Here is a 12,827-nt window from a genome sequence, read left to right as displayed (position 1 = left end):
GTGACTCGCTGGTTGAAGGCGACTCGCTGGTTGAAGGCGACTCGCTGGTGGAAGGTGACTCGCTGGTTGAAGGCGACTCGCTGGTGGAAGGTGACTCGCTGGTGGAAGGTGACTCGCTGGTTGAAGGTGACTCGCTGGTTGAAGGCGACTCGCTGGTGGAAGGTGACTCGCTGGTGGAAGGTGACTCGCTGGTTGAAGGTGACTCGCTGGTTGAAGGTGACTCGCTGGTGGAAGGCGACTCGGGGGTGGAAGGTGGCTTGGAGACAGAGTAACCAGAGAGTTATGACCAGAAGGTGGCAAACCCATGGGTGATGGTGGAACTGGTGGCTGGTGTACGACTGCAGCTGTGACTGTTTGTGATTGTCTCTACCTTTTCAGTGGAGCAGGTTCAGGCTCGAGATCAATGTAGCGTTTGGTAGGTCTGCACAAAATGAGGAAAAACAATCCAAGAATGCATTTTAACACACATAAACAGCTGGCTCATACTAAATAACTGGCTCATACTATTTTAGATATAGTAATAGTTTGCTTTCAGGATCTTGTTCACAACATTTATAACTTAGAATGCACCAGCACTATAATTTATGTTTAATATTTAACCTAATTTGCATAAATGTACTAGACAGTAAAAGCAATAGAACAACACTTACTGTCTTGACCGCTGACTGCGATCTAATTCTTCAGGTTCACTGGCTACAATTAGATTTGTTTCTGCCATTTTGGCTTTATATCTTGCCTTTTCATAATCCACTGTAAGAAACAAAATAAATGTCAATAGGTCTTTCATCCTTTCACATTTACCTTGACACATTTCATGCAATGCTTAGTTTAAGTTATATACATTTCTGGGAGAGAAAAAAAAATCTACCTGCTGTCCCCAAAACACAGATTTCATGCGCTTTCCAAGTCTCTCCAGGAACTTCATGCATCAACAAAGCTGCCTTCTGTTTACCAGGGTCAGTATAAGGTGGCCACAGAGTTATGGAGGAGTCCTCATTAAGCCATTTGCTGCTCACAATCCCTACTGAGTAATCTGGGAACTCAACAATGCTGTACAGGGCCATCTCGCTGGTGAGGTGGTTCGCTGGTGGAGGGTGGCTCACTGGTTGAAGGTGACTCGCTGGTTGAAGGTGACTCGCTGGTTGAAGGTAGCTCGCTGGTTGAAGGCGACTCGCTGGTTGAAGGCGACTTGCTGGTTGAAGGCGACTCGCTGGTTGAAGGCGACTCGCTGGTTGAAGGCGACTCGCTGGTTGAAGGCGACTCGCTGGTTGAAGGCGGCTCGCTGGTGGAAGGCGACTCGCTGGTTGTAGGGGACTCGCTGGTGGAAGGCGGCTCGCTGGTGGAAGGCGGCTCGCTGGTGGAAGGTGACTCGCTGGTTGAAGGCGACTCGCTGGTTGAAGGTGACTCGCTGGTTGAAGGTGGCTCGCTGGTGGAAGGTGACTCGCTGGTTGAAGGTGACTCGCTGGTTGAAGGTGGCTCACTGGTGGAAGGTGACTCGCTGGTTGAAGGTGACTCGCTGGTTGAAGGTGACTCGCTGGTTGAAGGTGACTCGCTGGTTGAAGGTGGCTCACTGGTGGAAGGTGACTCGCTGGTTGAAGGTGACTCGCTGGTTGAAGGCGACTCGCTGGTTGAAGGCGACTCGCTGGTTAAAGGTGGCTCGCTGGTTGAAGGCGACTCGCTGGTTGAAGGCGACTCGCTGGTTGAAGGTGGCTCGCTGGTTGAAGGTGGTGGAAGGCGGCTCGCTGGTGGAAGGTGACTCGCTGGTTGAAGGTGACTCGCTGGTTGAAGGTGACTCGCTGGTTGAAGGTGACTCGCTGGTTGAAGGTGGCTCGCTGGTGGAAGGTGACTCGCTGGTTGAAGGTGACTCGCTGGTTGAAGGTGACTCGCTGGTGGAAGACATTTACATTTACAAAAAAATAGAAAGAAGAAAAAACCCTCAGTAGCAATGGAGAAATGGAATGGCTGCCCATTCTGTGTCTGTGTGGATCAAAACATATTTTCTTGTTATATCTGACAGGTAGTTTATTTGGTCTGTACTTTCTAGATGACTTGCTTTATAAACACCTATGTCTTTTGAATCTAGAGGACTGGAATAAAGGGAATCTAGCTTTGAAAACCTCTTGAAAATTATGTACTTTGTATTGGTCTTTTCATCACATAGTATGTTCTGTACCAGTCCCAATTTCCCTTGAGCCATCACACAGTTGTCCCCAGTAGTTGTGGCAACGCAGAACTGTTGAAAGATTGCCTTTTTATACTGGGTGCAGTGAGGCAGGTTAGGTATTGATGGACCACATGAGTGTCTCATTTTCAGCAAAGGTGTCTTGCTGTCTGTCTTCTTTGCTTTTTTTGATGTAATAAATGTCCTTTCAAGTGTAATTTGGTTAAATATTTGTTTAAGAACAAACTGTGGTTTCCGGGAAGCTTTTTTCAGCTTTCTCATGTAGTTTTCAAATGGAAAAGCTGACACTCCATCTAAAGCTCCATACCTCCTAACATCATCAGCCAAATGAGTCAAACTGTGCACATTATACACCAATTCATCAGCACCATACAACTGCTCAAATTCGCTTAAGAAATGTTTCATGAGAGCATCAGCGTAGTCACAGTAATGATTACACAAGGCAGGACAGAGCATCAAGTACATGGCAATTGAGAGATTCATGAAATTTCTGTAGTGAGAAGAGGAAAGGATGTCTTGTAAAACAATTGGGCCCGTATAAAGTAAGAACTGGCGGAATTCAGTGGCTTTCCACCGGTCAATGTCTGCTAATCTTCTTGGCTTTCTCTGAAACTCAATTGGCATATGCTGCCTTAGCTGCTGCAATCTCACAGAGATAGCCATCACTGCATGCGAGCCCAACCTACAAGAAAAATCTCCCTTCATCCAAAAGCGTATCAATTTTCGAGTCACTCCCAGGCAAACTAGGTGCATGTAGTCCAAAATGAACATTGTAACCATGCCTATGTTAATCCGTGCAAGGGGAGAGTTGCCCCTATGGTGTTCCTCATCCTCCTGTCTAGAGAACTGATCATCTGTGCGGAGTGTAGCCGTCTTCTCTGGGAAAGTCATGTGGTTCTTAACATAGACTCCTTCTTGATTGCAGCGCTCACACCCAAAGTACCCATTGTGTCCCTTAATGTTTTTAATAAACGATCTTGCAGGAGCATCGCAAATGAAGCAGTCAATCTTTAAAGTAAAGTTCTTTCCTGCCACCTCAAAGCCTTGCTCAAGGCTAGCTACCTCCTGCACAAAGTCAGACAAATACTGCTCCAAATCCAGAGGCTTGCTATTGCCACAAAAAATTCCAATAACAAAAGGTTCCTCTTCAAATGACACTTTTCCCAAAATTGGCCACAACTGCAAAGCAGAGCTCTTGTACAAGGGCAACCCATCAACATTAATTTGGAGGCCAATAGAGTTGCTATCTTCGTTGATGAGAGTTGAAATTGTCCGCAGATGAGTGAGAATGCCGAAATGTATATATTCACCCCCTTTGATGTTTTTAACATTGGCTGCTATTTTGGCTGTTTGTAGCAGGGTGCGAGCTTGCTTTGGTAAATTTGGATGAAACTCCTGTAGTGCACAAAGAAGATCTGAGAGGGTGTTCTGTGGCACATCATTCCTCAGAGCCCACTCACACAGCACCTTTGATAGTTTTGCACATTCATCTTCCACTGTATCACCTTCATCACTACTGTCACCATCTTCCACTGTATCACTCTCATCACTACAGTCTGTATCACCATCTTCCACTGCATCACTCTCATCACTAATGTTGCCACAGTCATCAAATGAATTTAGACAATCCATGAAAACATCATCTTCCTCATCATTGACATCCAGAGATTCAGGATTAACTTCTCCCAAACTTTTACCACCATTAATCTCCTGAACAGAAGGTGATGAATCAAAAGAATTCAGGATTCTTAATGTGTGTCGGCGCTTAGTCCAATAACTCCTGGAAGCCATGTCCTTGTAATCTGAGATAAAATATATAGGACTTTCACTTCCTTGCCGAGTCAAACATGCGGTCAACATAAATCTTCTGTTAAAATAATCAGGCAAACTAATAAATTGTTGTCAAATTTTGCCGTTTTACGGAGAGAAAGCACTAACACTAAAATGTTTAATTATTTTGAGCAGCATTTGCACACCCCATCATGCTGTTGGCTATACTAAAATATAGTGGTTAGTCTAGTCTACAATGTTTTATAATAATAATGTGTTTTATTTAGTGTCCATTTCATTCATTTAAAATTTTGTATATTGGGGGTATACAAGTTATTTCACATATTATTATTTTTTTTAAGTAACGCAATAATTACTTTCCCTGGTATGTATTTAGTTACTTTTGTAATGATGTAACTCAGTTTACTAATTCAGTTTTTGTGAGAAGTAACTAGAACTAATTACTTTTTTAAACTTACCCAACACTGGTTGCACACCAACTTTAAGAATGTAAATGCAATTAAACTACAGATTATTTTTGGCTACACTGTTATAAACAACTGCTATTGTGTGACATACCTTTCTGTAAGGACAGGATTTTTGCTAAAAAGAAGTGTCAGGAGCCTGTTTAAAACAAAGACAAGCAAGAACATACAGCACATTAAAACATACATACATGTGATTGACTTACTATAACTTCACAAATAAACATGATCAAATTACACATAAAATTTACAGCTGTGTTTGAGGTATTCAAGCAGGACAACAAACATGGAATTTTCTGAAAGCCCATATCATATATGCTTAATTAAATGCATGTAATCCATGTGTGCTGGCTTGTACTTTACAATAAGCTTCATTAGTTAATGTTTTACGTACATGAACTAACCGTGAGCAATACATTTGTTACAGTATTTGTTCATCTTTATTATTGTTGGTTAATAAAATAAAGCTGTCCATTGTTTGTTCATGTTAGTTTACAGTGCACGATTTTAATGAAGTATTAGTAAATGTTGAAATTAACATTAATAAAAGCTGTAGAAGTGAAGTTCATTATTAGTTCAGAGAGAGAGAGAGGGGGTGGGGAGAGGGAGGGGGGGAGAGAGAGAGGGGGGTGGGGAGAGGGAGGGGGGGAGAGAGAGAGGGGGGTGGGGAGAGGGAGGGGGGGAGAGAGAGAGGGAGGGGGTGGGGAGAGGGAGGGGGTGGGGAGAGGGAGGGGGGGAGAGAGAGAGAGAGGGGGTGGGGAGAGGGAGGGGGGGAGAGAGAGAGGGGGGTGGGGAGAGGGAGGGGGGGAGAGAGAGAGGGGGGTGGGGAGAGGGAGGGGGGGAGAGAGAGAGGGGGGTGGGGAGAGGGAGGGGGGGAGAGAGAGAGGGGGGTGGGGAGAGGGAGGGGGGGAGAGAGAGAGGGGGGTGGGGAGAGGGAGGGGGGGAGAGAGAGAGGGGGGTGGGGAGAGGGAGGGGGGGGAGAGAGAGGGAGGGGGTTTAAATCACTTGGGTGCAAATGACATCACGCATATTTAACGGAATTTAACGGCATTTAACTGTAGCCTACTGTATGGTCTTGGGGCCTAATGTTGAAAAAAGGCGGAAAGTCATTGTTTGTGTGTGGAAAAGGGCGTCCGACAACCTTTTAACCATTTAATTTGTTTCATTTGAGAAAACGGATGTTATTTATGTTTAGTTGTTATAGCTGAGAAAAAAAAACCTGTTCAAACTGTGTCCTAAAATAATGTATTATTTACTCCGGTCTTATTTTGAAATGTCATAACCTATTTATAGCTAGTTTTACATCATTTACATAGCCTATCGGTTTAAATGTAATTAAATGTAGTCTTTAAGGTAATTAAAATAATCTGATAGTGATAAGTAGATACTTTACCTCAGGAAAACTCAGTCGTCCGTGGTGATCCAGTCAGAAGAGATGTCCGCTGGGCGAAGGGCACTGACTGCAGCTCTGCTGCAGCTTTATATATGCCCTCTGCATTCTTTCGCGGGCTTGCCACGCGAGTGATAATTTATGAACTATGTAATTTTATAAACTTTTTATATTTTTTTAATTTCAAAAAAATGTTTTGTATAGCCTACATCTAAAATACATTTCGTTATTGTACCCCGGCATTATGACTAAATAAAATAAAATAAAAGTGCAGTGTTTTTAACAGAGCGCCGAGTGAATTTAGAAATGTAAAAAATAAAAATACAATAGCCTTTCTGGATGTTGGCATATATTTTAAATAGCCTACACACTCAGGATGTCCGTGTCTTTTTGACACCATGGGAAATGAATGGAGAAGACTATAAAAACGATAACTTGTCATAGAAATCACAGAAACATGGACAATGGCGTTGCAACACTATAAATGCACAATTTAAAAATAATTTTGTTTTTTTTTACAAACATTTATTTCACGTTAATGTATGTTCACTCATTGCATTTTTACGATGTGGTACGTTTGTTGTTAAACATTTACACAACACAAGGAAGCTTGATTTCAATCTTTTAATTAAATTGAAAAAAAGTATAGCACAAATAAATAGGCTAACAATAGCAAAAGAAAAGTTTTGGATAGGTCTAGTAGCCTATTCAGAAATACAGAATATAAATAAAGTAGCAGAATCAACTGTAAAATAACACTGGGCAACTTTCTTTATTAAAAAATGGTAACACTATAATAAGGTTTAATTTTGTTAGCATTAGTTGAACCAAAAATTTTATAAGACATTTTTAAGAAAGTTGTATCTGTTAACATTAGTCAATGCACTGTGAACTAACATGAACGCACATATTTTATAATAACAATAACAAAGGCTATTGCTCTCTGTTAGTTAATGCATTAACAAATGAGACCGTATTGTAAAGTGTTATCAAAAAATCTATTGCCTAACAAAAAACAAAACAAAAAAAAAACCTAAATAAGTCATTGGATAACATTGGGCTGCATATAAAGAAACTAAATGCATGTGCCATGGATCAATAAAATGGAATCGCCTCTGCACCGACAATAAGGAAATTATTTCAATCAAACCATATCGTTGATGAAAATAATACGAGAACAATTATAACGCAATGTTTTTGAAAAAAAAAAATATTTTTAATATTACAGTGATAGTAAACATCTTTAATAGCTTAAGTACGGTTTCAAATGACATTGCTGTCAGTGTGAGCTGCGCGCGCTGAAGCTGAAGAGAACGAAACTGAATCGCTTTGCTAGAAGATTAATCAACTCAACGGTTGCCCAATTTACTAATTTATTACAATAGTGAATACAATTATAATTATATGACAGTCCCAATCAGCTTTTAATGTTTTGCATTGTTGTTTAAAGTGCGCGCGCTGAAGCTGAAGAGAACGAGCACCGGGGAAACTGAAGAACTTTTCTAGCAGGTTGTTTAAACGAAATGCATCATATGTGAGATTAATCATATATTTATATTACATCAACTTTATATCACGACTTATCTGCAAAAAATGACTCCAACGTCACTGGACATGAAGAAGAGCTAAATTCGCGAGATGGACGTATGCGCATATTTGTTCTGTGTTTTCTTTCTAAACAGTTATATGTTTATGTTGTATTTTTCATGTTTTCATCACGCAATCATGTTTTTGATGCGGTGGGGACGCGTTCACGTTACATGTGAATTATCAATTATCAAAATAATATCCTTTTTAAAGTAAGATTTGTTCTTAGAGTTTTTAAGGGATCTCGCATTGTCTTGTAGACACAATCCAATGCAAATTATTTTTTCTTTTTATTCCTTCTGAGCAGATAAATGGAAGGTCTTATGAATTTCACATTAAATTTTAAAAAGGAGCCAAAACGTATGAAAGTGGGCTACCTAAACAAAACCTGCATGGGCCCAAAAGTACAAAACCTGCTCTGGGCCCGAACGGGATGGCCCACAATGGGCCATCATGGGCTTAATGTGGGCAGCACGCTAGTTTGGGCTGCTCACAGATAGCCCGCGGTGAGCCCAAAGCAGTGGGCCTCGCCTGGGCAAGCCCGCACTGGGCCTGTTTAGGTTTGGCGTGGGCTGGCCCTAGCCCACTGTGCCCACAAAAAGCCAGCGTGGGCCCCGCAGGGGCATGTTTGCAGGGTCAAGATCATCCCAGCAAACATGTTCCTTTGGGGCCCGAATGGGGCCCTTGCGGGCAGCCCACTGTGGGCCCAGATACCGGCGTGAAATGCGGGGCACGTGTGGGCCCCACACTTTGGGACCCAGGTGGGGCCCCAGTGGGACAGCCCAAAAGTGTGGGCTGACTGTGGGCAGGCCTACAGTAAGTAGAGTGGGCCCCCATGGGGCCAGTTGTGGGCCCACAGCAAACCCTTATAGGGACCCATGTGGGGCCATTGTGGGCAGCCCACTGTGGGCCCAGATACCGGCGTGAAATGCGGGGAACGTGTGGGCCCCACACTTTGGGACCCAGGTGGGGCCCCAGTGGGACAGCCCAAAGTTGTGGGCTGACTGTGGGCAGGCCCACAGTAAGTAGAGTGGGCCCCCATTGGGGCCAGTTGTGGGCCCACAGCAAACCCTTATAGGGGCCCATGTGGGGCCATTGCGGGCAGTCCACTGTGATCCAGGTACCGGCGTGAAATGCGGGGCACATGTGGGCCCCACACTATGGGACCAAGTGGGTCACCATGCGGTGGGCAAAGTGTGGGTATAATGTGGGTACAGTGGGTTAAGTGTGGGCATACTGTGGGTACATTGGGTTAAGTGTGGGCATTCTGTGGGTACATTGGGTTAAGTGTGGGTATACTGTGGGTACATCGGGTTAAGTGTGGGCATACTGTGGGTACATTGTGTTAAGTGTGGGCATACTGTGGGTGCACTGGGAAAAGTGTGGGTATACTGCGGACAATACAAAGATGTGTTGTAATATACCTGTGGCCTTAACAAACAAGATTAGTTTGGTTCGACTTTGCATTTGCCACAATACATGCAAAATAATTGCACTTGTTGATAGTCGAAGTAGTACATTACAAGTCATATCTTTCAAATCATTTAATTTATTCACAGTCATGTAAAAAATATATACAATACATTACCGTTCAAAACTTTGGGGTCAGTACGATTTTTTAAAAGCCCTACTTTTGAACAAAGTAATCCAGTCGTCAGCGTGTAAATCGTGAAAAAATTCAGGAATGTTTGAACAGAATTGTCAAAAGAGCAGCATTTATTTGAAAAAGATTTTGAGTAAAAAAAAAAAAGTCAAAACAAAAAAATCATATAAAACCACATCAATCAATCCCCTCGGATACCGGAGTAACTTGCTCCTTCCACCAACCCAGTCTCTTGCATTAGGATCAGCATCAACCCCTTTGGATGCTGCTTCAGCTGTGTCAGCATCTAAAATGAGAAAAAAAAACAACAACAATTGAAATGTTAACATAAAAAAAGTATTAAAAAAAACGGGGGTTGTTCCAAGTGTAATTTATACACTTGTGTTTTCCCAAGGGTTAGGCCATTTCCACCTCAAAGAACAAGGAATATTCTGCACTTTGACTGGAGGATAATTTGAGTTCCAAAAAATAGTTACAGTTTTTTTTATTAATATTAAAAACAAATGTAGGTGGTGTTGTTGAGAGAGAAACATGCACAGAGTGAACCAATTGAGGGCATGATGAAATGAGAGCATGAGAACAATTTACAAAAATTATCAACACAATATATAATTCTGTCAACCTGTACTCACACTCATGTCATTCCAAACCTGCATTATTTCTTATGTGGAAGATTCTTCTGATATTTCGAAAAATGACTCAATAAAAATTTTCATTGTATGGACAAAACAGATTAAACATTATTCAAAATTCTTCTTTTGCCTTCCACAGAAAAAAGTAAATAATACATGTTTGGAACAACATGAAGAACAATCCCTTTAATGTCTTTATCAATAAATCATTGATGGCTTTAACTTGCAGCATGAATATGTCATTTTTATAAAAGAAAATACAGAGAATGTGTCTGACAGTCAAAAATGTACTTACACAGAAAAAGAGTGACCTGTGCCCGAGTGGCTCTCTGTTGGGTTTATTTAGCTGTTTGACACACAACACAATTAAGGAAAAAAGAGAGAAGACAACTGAATATTAGTAATATTACATATTACATAAATCTATACAAATAAAAATTATTATTTTTTTCATCAGTGATTATTGACTAATTAATGTGTCAGGAGTTCTCAACTCTGGTCCCTGAAGTGCACTGTCTTGCAGTTTATGTCCAGACCTGATCAATCTCACTTGCTCTTTTAACAAAAAGAGCTTGATGTTGGACTTGGACCAGGGTTTGGTGCTAAAGTCTGCAGTGGTCCTCAAGGGCCAGACCTGAGAGCCCCTGCAATATGTTCTGAACATGACTAGATGGATCACTTACAGCACTGGTGTCCAGTCCTGGTCATGGAGGAGTTTAGCTGTCTGTACTTTCTGCTGATCCTGAAGACCTCGATCAACAGAGCTCAGTTCTGCAATCAGAATTAGATGGCAATGAATACTGAAAAGAGAGAGGACAAACAACATTTTAATGTTATAAAACCCAGTTTAAACTTTTATTTATGAATATGTACAATAACATCTAAGAATGTATGCTACATGACACCACTGTACTGACAAATACAGTATTTGTTCAGTGGGTGAGGAACATCTCATTTAAAAAATTTGATACCCAAAATATTAACAGATAACATAAGCAAAATGTTTATGAAAATACAGTTATATATATGGTGTAAAGAAAGTTTTTGTAAATGTCTATGACAAATCTACAATGCAAAAACTGACAATGTGTCAGACAGTGATTCCAACAGAATACTTACACAGAGCAGTGCCAATTATCTGATTACACACAAGGAAAAGGGAGAAAAATAAACAAATATTAATATTTCAGTGAAATATTTACAGTATCTGTATGGATAAAGGTTGATGATATGTATACATTAAAAAGAAATTATTACATTCATATTTAATGTTATTAAATGAATGAATATTATTTCATGGCCTAAATGTTTTACTTCCATTATATTTTTTTCATAATTAAGTTAATTAAATATTACAGATGGTTGATTTCATTTCAGTTATCAATTAAAGTTAGAATTGTAAAATCTGTTATTTTTAGCTCACATTAACATTATAGTTATGACGTTATGTAAATAGCCTATATGATTTGCTGTCTGTCAGCGCGCAGTGTTTACATGTGTCTATCAATTATGAACGGTCATAATCATATTTAACGAGATGTAGTTAGAGTGTGTAGCTTATGTATTCTATTTACACTACATAAATACTCGTTTAACGTTACATCGCTATTTAATACTTTAAAACAAAGACATCACTGATTCAGCCGGGCCATTGTGTTTAGCTCGGCCCTAGTTCATCGCGTACGGTAAAACAATAATGAACCAAATTATAATAGCACCAAAAGGTATGTAAAACACTTACATTACACAAACTTGAATTCATTTAGTTTTAAAGTATATATTACCTCGGAGATTACCAAAAATCGGACTGTCTGAGCAGCTAGTAGACCGTTAAAACCGTTTCATTTAAACAGCAGCAGAGTAACGTTAGCTATAATCAGATAACAATAAAATGAGTGTAATTTAATACCAATTAATTAATTCATTACCATTTTGACCCGTTTCACTAATTTTAATAGAAAACTCAAATTACTATGGAAATTTAAAAAGCTTACCTGTTTGGTGCAAAGCTGGGCTGTACCAGTCGAATCCAGAAAGACGTCAGCTCCTTTCCTTAGCGATGGAAACTTCCAGCAGTCTCATTGGTTAGAATTAATCACGTGATAACGCCATCTACTGTATTACTTGTAATCTTTCTTTTTTCTTTTGCAGTTTCAGAAATATAATATATATATATATATATATATATATATATATATATATATATATATATATATATATATATATATATATATATATATATATAAATTAATCAGTGATGTATTTATTAGTATACAAATATATAATTGTATAATAATAAATACATCACTGATGAATACCAAAACAAATCAGTCAACCATTTGCATTGTTTCATTGTGACAAATAAGTTAATTTTATTTAATAAATATGGTAAAACTTTCCATGCAGACCATGCTTATGATTACAAAAAACTGCTCAAAACCCACCTGTTTCAGCTCGCCTACAATCTATCATAGCACTCTCATCATTGTTTGTTTGTTTCATTTGTAAAGCGTCTTTGAGTTCCTTGGAAAGCGCTATATAAGACTGATGTATTATTATTATTATTATTATTATTATGAATTATAGCTCCCTTTATACTTTTTTAGGAGCAATATTACTATTCTATAAGTATATTTATAAAGACTCATTGAGACCTGCATTATAAGATATACTGTACCTAGTTAAATTTATATTAATTTTTATAATTCCTTATAAGTCACTCATTTGCTCTTTCAATGCGCATGCTCATAATCCATTATACACTGATTCATAAGTATTAATTAGTCAGTTTTATGGTTCTATGAATGTATTTATAATGATGCAACCTGTATTGCTATAATGTTATTATGTTATTTATGAATGTATTAATATATAAGTGCTGTGATTTATTGAGGTCTAATAGTCTAATGGTTTTTAAACTAACTATACTATAGTGTACTGGTCTGTCTGATTTATTAATCTGTCTGGAAACAGCTACTACAAGCAAACAGGTAAAGATAGTACTTGTATTGCTATCTTGTTGACTGTCTGTGTGCAAGTATGGGATGACTGTTGAATGAAATGGCATTTATGACATTTAACAGGATCGTTAAAATATGTTGATTAACCCTGAGCTTCTAATCTTAAAACAATGATGTAAATGTACTGTTATGGATGTTACCCACAGTAAACCCTCATG

At 39.5% G+C, this 12,827-nt stretch overlaps 1 long non-coding RNA gene across 1 annotated transcript; it reads right to left on the bottom strand.

Annotated features, from left to right (window-relative positions):
* Positions 1 to 6,437: 6,437 nt before the first annotated feature.
* On the bottom strand, positions 6,438 to 11,704 carry LOC143697109 (uncharacterized). The gene is made up of 5 exons (XR_013186177.1): positions 11,644 to 11,704; positions 10,769 to 10,787; positions 10,333 to 10,449; positions 9,945 to 9,995; positions 6,438 to 9,303 (listed from the first exon to the last, which is right to left on the bottom strand). It is a non-coding gene; the product is annotated as an uncharacterized LOC143697109 (long non-coding RNA).
* Positions 11,705 to 12,827: the final 1,123 nt, after the last annotated feature.

The sequence above is a fragment of the Siphateles boraxobius genome, unplaced genomic scaffold, assembly GCF_051911475.1.
Source record: "Siphateles boraxobius isolate OS27281-9 unplaced genomic scaffold, OSU_SipBor_1 31, whole genome shotgun sequence".
Taxonomy (NCBI): Eukaryota; Metazoa; Chordata; class Actinopteri; order Cypriniformes; family Leuciscidae; genus Siphateles; species Siphateles boraxobius.
This window is presented reverse-complemented; position numbering and strand designations above follow the sequence as displayed.